The sequence below is a fragment of the Lutra lutra genome, chromosome 11, assembly GCF_902655055.1.
Source record: "Lutra lutra chromosome 11, mLutLut1.2, whole genome shotgun sequence".
NCBI classification, from domain to species: Eukaryota; Metazoa; Chordata; class Mammalia; order Carnivora; family Mustelidae; genus Lutra; species Lutra lutra.
This window is the reverse complement of record NC_062288.1, coordinates 71,382,177-71,398,962: the sequence shown is the minus strand read 5'-3', so window position 1 is coordinate 71,398,962 and position 16,786 is coordinate 71,382,177. Positions and strand designations below refer to the sequence as shown.

At 40.1% G+C, this 16,786-nt stretch overlaps 1 protein-coding gene across 2 annotated transcripts in view; it reads right to left on the bottom strand.

Moving 5' to 3' along the window:
- The window catches only part of IFRD1 (interferon related developmental regulator 1), a 92,618-nt gene extending 77,292 nt beyond the window's left edge, over positions 1-15,326 (bottom strand). Inside the window, exons 1-2 of one of the 2 annotated variants that reach the window (XM_047694439.1) lie at positions 15,206-15,249; positions 1,061-1,124 (exon numbers count right to left, since the gene is read on the bottom strand). The gene's annotated coding sequence lies outside the window, so the exon portion shown is untranslated. Of the gene's footprint in view, positions 1-1,060; positions 1,125-15,205 lie in introns of both variants that reach the window. The other variant, XM_047694438.1, reaches the window with a different exon arrangement.
- Positions 15,327-16,786: the final 1,460 nt, after the last annotated feature.

Genomic DNA, 16,786 nt, shown 5'->3' with positions numbered 1-16,786 from the left:
ACAGTCTTAATGAATAAAGTAAAATGTTTAATTAGGAAGCTGAGAAAGTACTTTCTCCTCAAACACGTCCTCACTCTTTACAACTTACAAAATGTCTGATATATATAAATATATATAAATATCTTTACCTATCTTCTCCAAAGAGAGGCATTATAAGATAATTTTGTAAATTAAAAAATGTAAAGTACAGCTATGTGTAATTCAATCATAGCATGGCCCATATGTTAGCAATGGGCATCTCTCAGAGTCTTCTCTTTGGGTCTTTGGTCTCCATGTTTTCTACATAAGCACTTATTACCTTTGTAATTTAGTTTTACAAAGTAAGTAAACATTATCTTAAAAAATAAATAAATTATAGTGTATTGATGCTGGAATAATAGTAAAAATGCTTTAATACTGCATAACAGGCACATAGCAAGAAAGCAGCTACTACAGAATTGTATTAAAAAACAAAACTAAGATTTGGGTTTCAGATGGGTGTTTTAGTGATATACACACAGTGGCTGAGGTCATTCATTCAACGTGTATCCATATATTGAGTGTCTGCTTATACTTCCTTACTTATACTTCAAATAGGTTAATTGTTTGACTCATAGACTATACTTTCATTATATGTCTATGTACAGAACATAGTCTACACAGGTCCTACTGATACAAATGAATGAAGATTTTCATTCTTAAAACACTTCTAGTCTTGTGCAAAGTGACACAAAGTATGGCATGGGAACCCTTTGCATCAGAGTCACCTGTGGCAGTGGTTCAATGAAAATGCCTAGGTTCTTCCCCAGGAACCAGAGAAAATAACAAAGTGAAGATGAGATTTAAGCCTGGTTTTTTAAAAATTATTTTTATTAACATATAATGTATTATTTGCCCCAGGGGTACAGGTTTAAGCCTGGTTTTAAATGATATAAGGAGATAAGGAATTAACTGGCCAAAGAAACAAAGATCTGGCATTCTAATTAGTATAAGACAAAAAATATTTAAGAACATAATTCTAGAGCTTCCCAATTTAGTAACCAGTAAATAATGTGTCATAATAACAGTATTACAGACTTACACTTCTGCTACCAAGACAGCACACATGCTTGAGTTAAGAGCTGACAGCTGGGAGTGTCCGTGGCCTGAAAAAGTAATTAATATATTTATTAATTATCCTCCTGTGCATACTTCAAACAGCTTAATTGTTTGACTAACAGACCGTACCTTCATTATAAGTCGCAGTGACCAATCATAAATTGGATTTTTTTAAAAAAGATTTTATTTATTTATTTGTTTGTCAGAGAGAGAGAGAGCACTTGCGAGTGCACAAGCAGGCAGAGCAGCAGGCAGAGGCAGAGGGAGAAGCAGGCTCCCCGCCAAGCAAGGAGCCCCATGCGGGACTTGATCCCAGGACCCTGGGATCATGACCTGAGCCAAAGGCAGAAGCTTGACCGACTGAGCCACCCAGGCATCCCAATAAGCTGGATTTTTATAGCTATCTTCAAGTTAGAAATGCTCATATTTCACACCTGAAGAAAATTTCCACTTACTCTATACTAACATTGCCTTTGAGTTCATAAAATATCAAGAAAACCTACATGTAAGCTGTTTTCCAAAAATCTGCAACCAAAATACTAACAAAATGATTATTTTAAAATCATAGCTCCCCATGCTGCTTTTACCTTGCTTAATTGCAGTTAACTCATTCATCCATTCATCTGTTGATTGATTGATAGATTGAGTCATTCACTCAAACATTCATTTACACAGAACACTGTATACATGTGCAAGAGACTGGAGAGTCAATGATAATTAAATCCTTCCTTCAAAAAAAGTTTGCAGATAAGTTTACAGATAAAATGAAGATGAGAGGTAGTATATAATAAATGCCACCAACTGAAACATGCAAAGTACTAAGAGGACTCAAAGGTGAGAAAGCTGGCTGCCACTGGGTTTCACAGGACAGCTTTGCCACTGACAGGTCAGATAATGAGGGAGTAAAACTGACAATCTCAGCAGTTGAATATAGGAGTGGAAGAATCAAGCAGATGCTTGGAGTCTGGGTAGCAACAACAGAAGCCAAAAAGAGGAACAGCTTTTGAATGGGGGGAAAATGAGTTGTTTAGGACCAAGTCTAGCATGTTGCTGGGATATCTAATGAGACATGAAAGCAGGGAATTGGGAAAACTAGTCTCTGGCTCTGGAGAGGGTACAGGGCTGAATATCACGGGGTCAAGGACGGAGTCAAGGCTCACGGCCAACCCAAGTTTTGTTGTTAAACCTCTTTGAACTTTGGCTGCCTCCTCTACAAAATAAAAATGCTGTGTTAAATCCAAGGTCCCCAAAGCATGGTACACTGCAGGATTTTAGACGGTCCACAGAGAAACCTCATTTTACTGTTTTATATTTATTTTCAGGTGTTTTCCAAAAAAAATTATTGCACAAGAAAACCCTGACTTCACTGACATTATTTCTTTGGCTAAATGAAGAAAAAAGGTATCTTGGTTTTTAAGGAATACTAAAATATATTGGCAATAGTCTGATAAGGTACAAATTGTGAAGACAGTTTGCAAATGCTAAGTTTGGGAAGCTAAATTTTAGGTTGTCTAGAAGGTGTCTAGTACTAAATATTACTAAATTCTGTCTAAAATCATAGGTTTGATGGTATTTCCATAGGTGGAAGTGGAGGGCTAGATAAGATTGACAAGAAAGAGTATGTGAAATGAAAAACGGGCTCAGGGCAGAGCCTGGAGGATCCTACACTGAAGGGATGAAGGGAGCTGTGACCAGGATGGGGCAGTCCCGTCTGCAGCCTCAGCTGGAGGTGGGGATGCTGTAAGTGGAGACGGAGGCAGACAAAGAGGAAAGGCAAGGAGCTGTGCCTCTGTTCTTAACTCTCGGAAGTGGGATACAGGGAGATTATACTGTGTAGAGGGAGGAGAATGTGGAGGAGACAGCCAGTTACTTGTACTTCACATGCCAAGCAGAAGTACTCTGATCCTATGATTCAGTAAGCTGAGAGAAAAGGGGGGTGACATTAACTGTACAGAGTAGAACAACAAACTCAATCACACTTTGACTCAAATGTCCCACACTCTGTGTCTGCACCTACTCTTTTATGTGTGGGCAATTCATTCCAACTGACATTTAACTGGTGTCTAACCACTTCCAGACACTATTCAAAGTAGTGGGGACTTAGAAATGGATGAAATACAGTTGATGCCCTAAAGAGCCTACAGTGTGGAAAGGAAGGCAGACATGCTTACAAATAAATTAGAACTCAGTGTGAAGTGTTCAATCATAAAAGTACGTTCAAGGAACAGCAGTACAAGAGAAGAGAAAGTGTAAAACTCTACTCTGATGAGAATGGGAGAAGAAAAGGGGACAGTCAGAAAAGACTAACCAAATATAGATGACCCTAAGTCATAAAGGAAATTTTACATTTCCAAGCACTCTAAGATTTATTCATTCAAACAATATTTACTGAATGCCCATTACATGCCAGGCACTATTCATGCCAGACACTAAGGATGAACAGAAAGTAAGAGTGATTTTAAAAAATCCCTGCTCTTATGGAATTTACAAGCTAGTGAGGGAAGATAAGTAACAAATCAGCAAAAAAATAAATAGTATGTGAGATGGTGATTAAGTGCTATCAGGAAAAAAATGATAGGAAGGGAGGTTAGAAAGGGCTTAAGGCAGCGTGAGTTGTTATTTTTCTTACTCATAAGTTTAAGGCATGCGTGAGCTGTTATTTTTTAAGAGTAGTCAGGGGAAGCCTTAGTAAAAACAGGATCTTTGAGCAAATCCCTGAAGGAGGAAAGGAAACAAGCCATGTGGATTGAGTATTCCAAGAAGAGAGAATAGCAAATGCAAATGTTCTAAAGTGGAAGCATGCCTGGCATGTTTGGAAAAGCACTGGGCAGCGTGAGCGGGCACCAGGGAGCCACAGAGAATAGGTAAGAGAGTTAAAAGAGGGCCAGATCAGGCTTGAACATTTTAAGAGTGAGATGCTTTAGAAATCTCATCCAGGTAGGTGTGTCCAGGAGACACTGGGCTCTTTGAATCCGGAGTTGAGGTAAGAGGTCTGAGCTGGGCACAGATGGTCCACAGACGGTATTTAAAGTCATGAGCCTGCATGAGACCACCAAAGGAGTGAATACAGATGGCAAATACAGGTCTGTGGACTAAGCCAAGAGCTTTCCAGTGTTTGGAGATCATGACAGTAAGAAGGAACCAGGAAAGAAACAAAAAAGAAACAGTGAGAAGGGAAAAAAGGGAAGCCAGAAGAGCACAGTGCCCTTGAAGCCCAGGGAAGAATAATCTCAAGAAGGAAGGGATGATCAACTGTGTCACATAGATTAAGTGTGGTTAATGGGTCAAATAAAAGGAAGACTAGGAGTTGGCCACTGAATGAGCAGAGTAGAAGTGCTTGTTGATCTCAACAAGCCAAGTTTTGGTAGATTGGGCAGGGGAGAGAGCGGAGTGGAGGAGAGGCAAGCCAAAATGGAACTGGGAAGCACAGACAAGTCTTTTGAGAGTTTTGTCAAAAAAAAAAAAAAAAAAAAAAAAGAGATGCAGAAAAATGGGACAGCTGCCAGAGGGAGATGTATGGTCAATAGGGTTTTTAAAATTTAAAGGTTATTGTTGTTGTTTAATAGGGATAGCATAGCCTGTTTGTATACTAACAGGTATGATCTAAAAGAAAGAGAAAAGTTGGTGATATAGGAATAAGAGAAGAAAACTGCAGGAGCAATGGGTCTGAATAGAAAAAGAAGAATGATAGACAACTATGCATAAAAAAATGTTTGGTCACTGACACATTTAAACTAATAGAAAACCCCCAAACAATCATTCATATGTTATTCCTCAACTCAGGTTTCCTCCGTGGGCACAACTGCTTGTGTATATGTTTTTTGACATTTTTGTGTACGGTACACAACTTGTTCCTTTTTGGTGTGGTATTTATATACAGGGGTCGATCAAGGCAGGGAAAGATGCTCTTTCTTGATAGCCCTGAATCATACCACCATCTCTAGTAGGATGGTCAAAGGGCCTCTATAAATGAAGTTTGTGTTAGTTTTACAAAACCTTGTTTAATTAGGGGAAATTTCCATTAACATGGAAGGGAGGGATGTGTTTATTTCTGTGAATTAGGAATTGTCTTGAGGCTCCTCTAGTCTGATTCCCTCCCCCATCAGAAGCTTCGCAGAGCCTGCATAGCATATACAGGGAAGAGTCACGTATCAGACAGAACAAACACAGGGATCTGACTACTTGAGGGACACACTGGCATTGCGACATCTAAGAGAGGTTTGTTCCTTTCAAATCAGTTTCTTGAGGAGAAATCTGATGCTAGTTTTGCTCAAAACATCTTTGCAACTCCTCTTCCATTCATACCCTATGGCATGTAGAAAATATTCATCCTTACAGCAAGGAAATTGGGGAATGTCTAAAGAAATTTATAGCCAATTCTATTGTTGAGGTTTTTAACAACTTTTTTGAAATCTATATGCCATAAATTCACCCACTATACAGTTATGTCAATGACTGTTGATAAATCTATAGTTATGCAATCATCACCAAAATCCAGCTTTAGGACGTTAGGATGTTTCCATCAACCCATAAAGCTCCCCAGGGCCCATTTACATTTAATCCCTACTACCCTAGGCAACCACAGATCTTATTTCTATGCCTATAAATTTTCCTTTTCTGGATATTTTCTTTAAATAGGATCACACAGGGGCGCCTGGGTGGCTCAGTGGATTAAAGCCTCTGCCTTCGGCTCAGGTCATGATCCCAGGGTCCTGGGATCGAGCCCCGAATCGGGATCTCTGCTCAGTGGGGAACCTGCTTCCTCCTCTCTCTCTGCCTGCCCCTCTGCCTACTTGTGATTTCTGTCTATCAAATAAATAATATCTTATAAAAAAATAAATAAATAGGATCACACAGTATGTGATTCTTATTCCTACCTCTTTCACTGAGCATTATGTTTTTGAAATTCATCCATGTTGCAGCATCTATCAGCACTTTGTTTTAATATATCACTGAATAGTATTTCATTCTATGGGTATATCACATTCTGTTTATCCATTCACTAGATGATAGGTATTTGAGTTTTTAGTTTGGGGCTATTATGAATGCTATAAACATTCACATGCATGTCTCTGTGTGGATGTTTTATTTCTGTTGAATAAGGGTTTTTAACTGTACAATTCAATGGTTTTTAGTATAGTTACCAGAATTGTGCAACCAATGTCACTATCTAATTGCAAAATATTTTCATCATCCCCAAAAGAAACCCTATACCCATTAGCAGTCACTCCTAATTTCCCCTTCCTTCCATCCCCTAGAAACTACTAGTCTACTTTCTAACTACAAATTTACCTATTCTGGGCACTTTATATAAAGGAATCATATCATGTGGAGCTTTTTGTGACTGACTTCTTTCACTTATCATAATGTTTTCAAGATTCACCCACATCACAGCATGTGTCAGTGCTTCAGTCCTTCTCAGTGGCAAAAAAATGCCAGATTCTTTGGATACACCATCCTTTATCCCTACCTCAGTTGGTATACGCATCTGGGTTGTTTCCACTTTTTGGCTATTATGAATAATGCTGCTATGAACACCTGTGCACAAGTTTTTGCACGGACATGTGTTTTCAATTCTCAGTTCTCTGGGTTATAAATCTAGGAGTGGACTTGCTGGGTCATATGGGACCTTTATGTTCGACTTTTTGAGGAGCTGCTAAACTGTTTTTCAAAGTGGCTGCGCCACTTTACACATCAATGTATGAGGGCTCCAATTTTTTCACAAGCTCACCAACACTGTGGAAATTCACTTTTTACCAGCATAAAAGGGGTTAAGCAAACCTGTGACTTTTTTCCTACGTGCATAACATAGTGACATCCCTGGGTTGATCTTCCAGAATGAACGGCTGGGTTACTCCTGCAACTAAGGAGAGAACACTCTCAAATGCAGACAGTGATCCAGGGCTAGATCTCAGAAAAAGACTCCCTTGTAGTGAGCTAATCAAATAATAACAACCTCATAGTAATAGCTACCCAACAACAGCCTTGCAACTTTCCAGAAACTGCTTATTAAACCTCAGGGCATTATATGTACTTCATGATTTCCCTACCCAAATGAGCAGTTTCACTAACAAGTTCTAACTGGTAAGGTAGAACTTTTGTCTCATCCAGGGAGGAAATCTGTGAAAAGAAATGAAATGTGTATGTGTACATACATACATATATATACTACTATAGAATTTAGCATTGTTTTATTTCCCACACTAAAATGTCTAGGCAGAGAGCCAAAAACCTCAAAATAAGCTTTCTTTTAGTGCAAATAAAGAACAATGAATAATTTTAAAATAGTTCATTATGTTGAATTATAATGAGCAATACCTAAGTATGAGATTGTTATGTTATATATTTTATACACTGTTCAATCAACTGCTTTAATTACAATTTTAATTATGTTTTCTATAATAATAAAAGAAAAATATCACATGTCACTTGTGGATTATAACAACAGGTAGAATAATGTTAAGTAACAATGCATCCTTGAGTGTGAATCCATAAAGAAAATTTACATATATCATAGTCTAAGAACACTTTAGAAAATATCACACCAATATATATTTGAACAGAGTTGTAATACTAGGCAAGTAAACTAGCAAACAAACCAAACATCCCCCTACTTGATGAAAACAGCAATTCAATGTCAGCAAAAAACTTTGCAACGCAGAGACAGAGGGGGAAAGAATATGAGAGAATAGAGGGAATCTAAAAGATAAAGTCTCAGGCATCAAATCCTAGAACAAATAATCTTAAAAATGTTCTCTTCTCCAGATATGCTTCATAACTCATATTTATATTAATGTACTGTAATCTGTGTTGCTATATTTTTATTCATTTTCATTGATAATTGGAATTATTAAACTTCTTTTCTTAGTGCTTAGCAAATGTGAAATGTTAGCAAATCCAACCTTGGAACGTATCATGGAAATGGCCCATTTCTGACAAACATTATGTCCACAGGGCTTGTATCAAATGACTATGTTTAAGAAGGACAAAAGTGTTCAAATGTCCTCTGACCAACAGTATAACCTCAGGTGTTGTGTACCACAGACTCTCAATCAATAGAGGAAGAAAGACTGGAAAATTAGCTAAGCACATTTACAGAAATCAAAGATTATCCAGAAATCATGTGGTTTTTTGGTTTTTTTTTTTAAATGAACAGAGACATAATAGGGCTATCCTTTTTTAATCCCTTAGAGTCAACCAGATACAGGATTTAACCAATCTCAGGATATGTTCCTCTTCTGAAGTAGAGAAATAGACCCCGTAATAATAATGCCATTCATACCATATCATACCAGGACAGCAGATGAGTCACTGGAGGGGGCCTCTAGACTACCTGAGAAAGGCCATGTCAAACCTGACCCAGCTCTTCATGCCTTCCCTGCAACTATGTCAAGGGACTGTTCTGTCTGGCCTCAAAGATGGTGGGAGGAAGAGCATCTGCCACACCACCTGCTGTTTCTGCACAGAAGAACCCCCCTCACCCTCCCTGGGCTACAGCAGAGTCATCCAGGAAAAATGCCCTACCCTCAGATGTGAGCATAAAGGAGTGGGTGGCTATTTAAGGTCTTTCACTTTGACTCACTGTACCCCTAAAAGTAGAGCTCTTTTAAGAGATTAGGTACCAAGAGGGCTTGATTCTGATGACTGCCTGAATTAAAACCTGTTACAACTAGGGAAATTGGGGTAAGCTGCTCCTGCCAGTAAAACCCTGGAGAGCTTCTATCAGAGATACCAGTATTAACATAAGTGACCCTGTTCTAGCCTGAGGCTAGATTTGGGCATGTGGGACACAGAGACTTCTGAAATTTTCATGGAGACGGACCAAAGTCCCTTGGGATGTGGCCTGCTTTGTTTCTACCTTCCCCTTGACTTAATGTGACTGACCCTCATAATCCTTCTCTTTGAGGATTTTCCTTTTCAGCCCCTATATATGATTTTATTTGTGTATACGACGTAGGAAAATAAACGGGGCTACCTGGGAAAGGGTTTGCAGGCAGAGGTGAGAATGCGGTGGATGGGGTTAGAGTGGCAACCAGAATTTTTAATATGTGCCTTTTTCTAATTTTTAAAAAAAAATTTAGAATCCGTAAATATCATGGCTTTTTTTTTTTTTCTTTTTGAATTAAGGAATGAAGTAGGCTTTTCTCCAGCATTTGTGGAACCTGGGACAAGAATAAAAATACACGTCTACAAATGTAAAAGCTATAAATCAAGCTAACAAACTGTTAAATAAAATATGTTCTCTTCCCCTACCTTGACAAATAAACTTTCTTAAAGACAAAAAAGATAAATAAGGGCAAAATTTGAAAGTTGACATAATAGGGGTGCCTGGGTGGCTCAGTGGATTAAAGCCTCTGCCTTTGGCTCATGTTATGATCCCAGGGTTCTGGGATCGAACCCCACATCAGGCTCTCTGCTCAGCAAGGAGCCTGCTTCCCCCTGTCTCTCTCTGCCTACTTGTGATCTCTGTCTGTCAAATAAATTTAAAAAATCTTAAAAAAAAAAAAAAGAAAGTTGGCAAAATATAAAACACATAGAATTAAAAATTATTATTGTGCATATCCACATAGCTGAGCGATGATTTGGTGATGTTTGGAAGAATAATAAAATAAAATAAAGTAAAATTATATTAAATTTAGAAATTCACGGGGCACCTGGGTGGCTCAGTGGGTTAAAGCCTCTGCCTTCGGCTCGGGTCGTGATGCCAGGGTCCTGGGATCGAGCCCCACATCGGGCTCTCTGCTCAGCGGGGAGCCTGCTTCCTCCTCTCTCTCTCTGCCTCTCTGCCTACTTGTGATCTCTGTCTGTCAAGTGGATGAATAAAATCTTTAAAAAAAAAATTTAGAAATTCACAAAGTAATTTTTAAAGATTTATTTATTTATTTGAGGGGGGTGGAGCAGCAGGAGAGGTACAGAAACTCAAGCAGGCTCCCCACTGAGCACAGAGCCTGACATGAGGCTCCATCTCAGGACCCTGAGATCAAGGTCTAAGCTGAAACCAAGAGTTAGACACTTAACCTACTGAGCCACCCAGGCATGCCCACAATATATTTTATATTTATTCTACACATCTTTTTCTTGCACATCATTTCAATATAAGCATGCTATGTAGTCATAGTCAAGATTTTTAAATAATTTGAGTGCTACTGACAGTAATAACAAATTAGAAATCTTTCTTGAGTATTTAAAGTTTTTAGGGTTTTTTTCCCCTAAATTAGTTTGAATTTGAAGAAACCACTCTGCTAAGGCAGAAACAACTGGAATTTTCAAAACCTTTTTAAAGCAGTACTTACACTGGAAATAAACTATGACATCTGATCTCATGTTCAAACATTATAATGGGGTCTTTACTGCAGAAATGATTACATAATATTTAAATTTCTCCTATAAATCAATAGCACTCAATTGCTCTTTTCCTCATCTCTCAATGCAGATCTATATAGTATTTCTTAAATTCTTCTCATTTCTAATTTTTAAATGTTAAGATATTATAAAGAAAACTAGAAATAGCATACTTCCTGCAATATCCTACTTCAAAGAATTCAAAATCTTAGAAATTGTCCATGTCTTTAAGTATGAATATCAGGTTTCTATTAAATTGGGAGACTACATAAGTAAAAAAAAAAAATGTAAAAATGCCCCTGTAGGGCGCCTGGGTGGCTCAGTTGGTTGGGCGACTACCTTTGGCTCAGGTCATGATCCTGGAGTCCCACATTGGGCTCCCTGCTCGGTAGGAAATCTGCTTCTCCCGCTGACCTCTCTCCTCTCATGCTCTTTCTCTATCTCATTCTCTCTCTCTCTCTCTCTCAAATAAGTAAATAATTTTTTTTTAAATGCCCCTGTAATCCTTAAAAACTCAGTCGTTATTACAGAGATTGATGATGTGGTGAAAAAGGAACTCTGAAGGGCACTGACACAGGTGAGGATGTGGTCAGTATATGCAGGCAGCAACAAACCATTCTTCTTTCAAAGTACTTCAAATCATAATAGAACTGAAGAAATAATGGCAAACAAGTTTCCGGAACTGCTAAAACCACCTAGGAAAACCCAAACCAACCATCTAAGACAGATGGAGACAAATGGATAGGGCTAGGCAATAAAACTTTTCTAAAGAGAGTGACCAAGGAAAGAAAAATCTCCAGTCTCAGAAGAGAATTATTTCAATGAACTTGAGCTTCTTGTACAATGTTTCTAGAACATTCATGTGACTGTGATCTTGACAGTATGCTCATTTATGTATAATATAGCAGCAAGGATCTGATATAAAATTATAATATTCTAAGAGTACTTTATTAAAATGCTTTATATAGAGTAAGAATTTTATATTCCTATTACTCCCTTACTTATTACTCATCTTAAAGTTAACTGGGTAAGAAAAAAATGGTTATTTGGGAGCAAGAGGAAGAAAGAAAATGAGGGAGACCATCTATATAAAAAGAGGTTTGGATGAGATGAGCACTGTTTGGACTGATTATCAGGGTAGACCTATATTCATTCATAACCCCTATGCTCACTTCTCATAGCACCAGAATCACATTGTGTTGCAAAGCCCTTTTTATTTGATTGCCTCACAATTATACCATAAGCTTACAGATAAGGATGGTGACCAATGTGTTTTCCACTGTGTCTCCACCAATTACACAGGGTCTAACAGACAGTAGGTACTGGTAAATATTAACCGGCTAGGTGGATGGATGGATAAATAGGTAGGTAGGCATGTGGGTGGGTTAGCTCATACGTCAAAGGTGTTAGGGAGTTGCACATCTCTTGGCTACAGTAGATAGGAAAGTTTCTTCATATCCATGGGAAGTTGGACTACCAATGCTACAGCCACAAACATCTCTCAGATACCATTAACCTCTCCACAACGGTTTGCTCAAATTACAGGTGTTTACCTAATAGGTGTTTACCTAAAGTCCAAATATTGAAAGAGAAATCTTAAAAATCCAAACCTAAAAACTGATAGAAAATGTACCTCCTTCTTTTAATTGTAATACCTTTCAGAGATAACTCTGGTCAGGAATTTATTGCCAGGATGCCTGGGTAGCTCAATATTCACAAATCTATCAACATGATGTACCACATCAATAAGAGAAAGGATAAAAACCATATGACTATACGATCATTTCAACAGATGCAGAAAAAGCATTTGACAAAGTACAACATCTATTTATGGTAAAAACCCTCAGCAAAGTAGGTTTAGAGGGAACATACCTCAATATAATAAAGGTTATACATTAAAAACCCACAGCTGGGGGTGCCTAGGTGGCTCAGTTGGTTGAGCCTCCAACTTTTGGTTTCCACTCAGGTCATGATCTCATGGGTTGCGGGATGAAGTCCTGTGTCGGGCTCCACGCTCACTAAAGAGTCTGCTTGGAGATTCTTTCCCTCTGCTCCCCCCACCCAACTTGCATGCATACTCTCTTTCTCTCTAATAAATAAATGAATAAATATTTTAAACAAATAAAAAATAAAAATCCACAGCTAACATCATACTCAATGAGGAAAAGTGAGAGCATTTCCCCTAAGATCAGGAACAAGACAAGGCTGTCCATGCACACCACTTCTATTCAATACGGTACTGGAAATCCTAGCAACAGCAATCAGACAAGGAAAAGAAATGAAAGGCATCCAAATTGGTAGAGGAAGCAAAACATGCACTATTTCTGGATGACATGATACTGTATATAAAAAAACTCTAGAGGGGCGCCTGGGTGGCTCAGTGGGTTAAAGCCTCTGCCTTCGGCTCGAGTCATGATCCCAGGGTTCTGGGATCGAGCCCCACGTCTGGCTCTCTGCTCAGCCAGGAGCCTGCTTCCTCCTCTCTCTCTGTCTGCCTCTCTGCCTACTTGTGATCTCTATCTATCAAATGAATAAATAAAAATCTAAAAAAAAAACAAACAACTCTAGAGTCTCCACCAGAAAACTACTGGAACTGATAATGAATTCAGTAAGGTCACAGGATACAAAATCAATGTACAGAAATCCATTGCATTTCTATACACTAATAAGGAACCAGCAGAAAGAGAAACTAAGAAAACAATTCTATTTATAATTGGACCAAAGAAAATAAAATACCTAGTGATAAACTTAACCAAGGAGGTGAGAGACCTGTACTCTGAAAATGACAAAATATTGATGAAAGAAACTGAAGACAACACAAACAAATGGAAATATATCCCTTACACACAGAATGAAGAAATAGTGTTAAAATGTCCATACTACCCAAAAACAATCTACAAACTTAATGCAATCCCCATCAAAGTACCAACAGCATCTTTCACAGAACTAGAATAAACAATCCTAAAGCTTATATGGAACCGCAAAAGACCTCAAATAGCTAAAGCAATCTTGAAAAAGAAAGAAGCTGGAGGTATCACAATTCCAGATTTCAAGTTATAGTATTAAGCTGTAGTAATCAAAACCATATGGTAATGGCACAAAAACAGACACATAGATCAATGTAACACAACAGAGAGCCCAGAAAGAAACCCACAATTATATAATCGATAAATCTTCAACAAAGGATGCAAGAATATGCAATGGGAAAAAGTCTCTTCAACAACTAGGTACACCTGGTTATTCATGTTGTGTAGTAACAGAAATGGCTCAAGATTAGAATATTTATGAATTCAGAGGTGGTATCAAAAGGGCCAGCCTTTGGTCAGGGGTATGGGAGGAAAAATATCAGAAAATGGGGGACAAAGAGGTCTAGGAGAGAGAATATAGTTAGACATACAGGCAAAGGCACAAAGTATTAAGGTCTGTGTATCAAATGTTGGGATCCACCAGACAGGGTCTATCATAGAAAAGGCGATAAGCAATCAAGTAGATAAAAAAGCAGGCCAGTTGATGCCTTTGTCATCAGCACTGGGATCAGTGCTGGCATTTGGCCACAGTGGCAAAGATGGAGGTAAATATCTGGGTCAGCAGCATGGACTTTCATTCACCAAGACCAATCTTGCTACTGGTCATTCACTTTGAATGTAAAGAGAAAAGGTCTAAGGTTAATTACTGGCACTGCTGAATGTCCAGCAAGGAGAGACCACCACGGAGCCTATGATAAGGCATCATACCCCAAAGAGATTAACTAGCTAACTTGGCAACAAACTAACTACATTGGGCCCCTTCAATCCTGGAAAAACCAGCAGTTCAGGAATACATGCATGTTCTGGGAACAGATTTGCCTTTCCCACCTGTAGGCCCCAGTCAACATCCTCAAGGGCTTAGAGAGTATTCCATCCACTGGTAAGAGATCCCACATACCATGCTGTCAGATCATGGGCCCACATCACAGCAAAGGAGGAGCAGGAGTCAGCCCATGATCATGGGATTGCAGCACATGCCGCATTCCTCAGAAGGAGCCAGCTTGAGAGTGTTGAAACTGCCTGCTGGAAGCACCAGGTCAAGAGCATGACTCTGAAGGGACGGGGTGCCAATCTCTGGAAGAGATTATATTCCCAGGATGGAAGAGCTTTATATGCTGTCTCCAAGAGAAAGAATAGATGGACCAAGAAATAAGAGTGGCAGCAGAAGTGGACTCACATGCCACTGATCTCAATGATCTGGCCACAGGGGCTGTGACTCCTCAGTTCTGGGCTCTGCAGGGTTAGAAGACGTAGCACCCTGAGCAGCCACACTTTTGCCAGGGGACCTAGCAAGAGTCACCCAGTCATCTTAAGCTCCCTGTGTCCGGAACCAGCAGGAGGGAGAGAACTTATTGCGTAGTTGCCTCTCATCATGAGGAGGAGGTAGGCCTGTTGTCACACAATGGGGGCTGGCAGGAATATGGGTGCAGCCCACTTGGGCACTTAGGTATAGCTGCTCCAGCTTAAGAAGGGCATGGTGACCAGAACCTTGGGCTTCTTGGGGATAAAAGTGTAGGTAGGTCACAGCACCACGGAGGCTACTGAGGCCAGCAGAAGTGGTAGCTGAAAGTGAAGGGAACTTAGAACAAACAGCAAAGTTGGAAGACAATGAAGAGCCGTTTGTCTGCTCACCGCCCCCTTCCAAGTCTCCCTCAGGAAAAGAGGCCCACGACGCCATAGAAGAACTGCACTGCCAGTGGTTTCGGAAATGAGGCTCCTGCGCTGGGAGAAGATGGTAGTCACAGAGCCGTGTCACCCACCTCCGCTTCAGCACTGGGAGTCCAGTCAGCAGACAGCCTCCTGCAGTCCCGTCTTCGTGCCGCCCACAGACACCGAGCGAGGGAGGCTGCAGAAAGCACGGCACTGCAGCCCCAGGCCGGAAGAGGCGGTGTCAGCCCAGAGCTCCTCACGTGATTGGCTGTGGCTGGGTAGGCCCGCCAGCTGCTTCCGCCCACTTCCTTCCCCGGGTGTGGGTCAGTAGTAAGACTTGAGCAACCCAAGCTCCATCTTAGCGTTTACTCCTGCAGAACGTACCTGAAATGAGGATTATGTCAAGCACAGCAGGAATTCTTTAGAGTCCCCTTTTTTGCCTTCTCCCATCAGCTTTCTCCCTAAATATTAACTGTTTCAGTTTCCTCTGTTTAGAGCTTACCCAAAGCACTCTTTCTCTCAGTGCTCAGGCCACACAGCCCCAAGTGGGTCCCAGACTTCAGGCCCAGCTGGCAGAGAACCCTTGGGCTCTGCAGCCACAGAGGCCTCCCTCACCTCTCTATCTCTCTCTCTAAGTGTATTTCTTCTTTTTCTTCTTCCACAGTCACTGTCAATCCGTGGGGGGGGGGGGGGGGTGGAAAACTTTGGACACTCACATGTTATATTTTTGGGCCAATGACACACATCCTATCCATGCAAATTAGTGCGAACAGTTTACTAGAGTACCCGGAAAGGTATTTGCGTTTTTAAAAAGTGACTATCCACAGAATGCTTCTCTAATGGAGAATTTCCGGCAACATTATTTAATAAGGTTGAGCCTTCCCTATATCCTTCCAAATGCACCATTACTTTGCCTGCATGCAGCCCCTTGGCTCCCTGAAATACCTAAGAGCATTAAAACAACAAAAATAACAAATGACTGAGTTCTTATTACATGTTAGCCATTGGGCTGGGCCTTTTACATTCCTTTAAACCCCACACCAACTTCATTTCAGATAAATAGCTGAGTCTTGGAAAGCCTAAGTGGCTCCCCAAGGCATGCAGCTTGGAAGTGGTAGAGAAAAAAATGCACTCAGCTATTTTGACTGCAAGCGCCCAGCCCACTGGAATTGAAGGAAAGCAGCTCCCAGCTGGCACACAAGTGCGGTGCCATTAGCAACAGCTCAGCAGCACACCACAGAAATCAGCACACACTTTGTTGTTGAATGATGTTCAAAAGGCATTTTTCACCATTTAGGGTCTGAAATAATATACCAGACTGGACATTCTTGGATCAAATTTCCAAAATTTCCTGTTAATTTTCATACCACGCTTTAAAGCAAGAATGAAGCCATCTACATGTATGAGAGCTGTGAGTTAGAAAAAAGCCCCATTCCCCCGCCCTTTTTGGGGTGGAGCACTGTTATTTAGCCAATTTCACTAGATATTAGTGATGGTCAGTTGTTTTAGAGGAGCACTCAGATGGAACAAAGATGCCATGGCCTCAGCCCTCAAGGAACACAGTGCTTGAGCCCCAGTGAATGGATTTGGTTCATTGAATAACAGTTGAGGAGACACAGCCAAAGTGCCTAGAAGCCACCTCCCCTCCAGTTCAACATTGCCTTTCTTTGAGAATTCCAGTTCATCCAGTG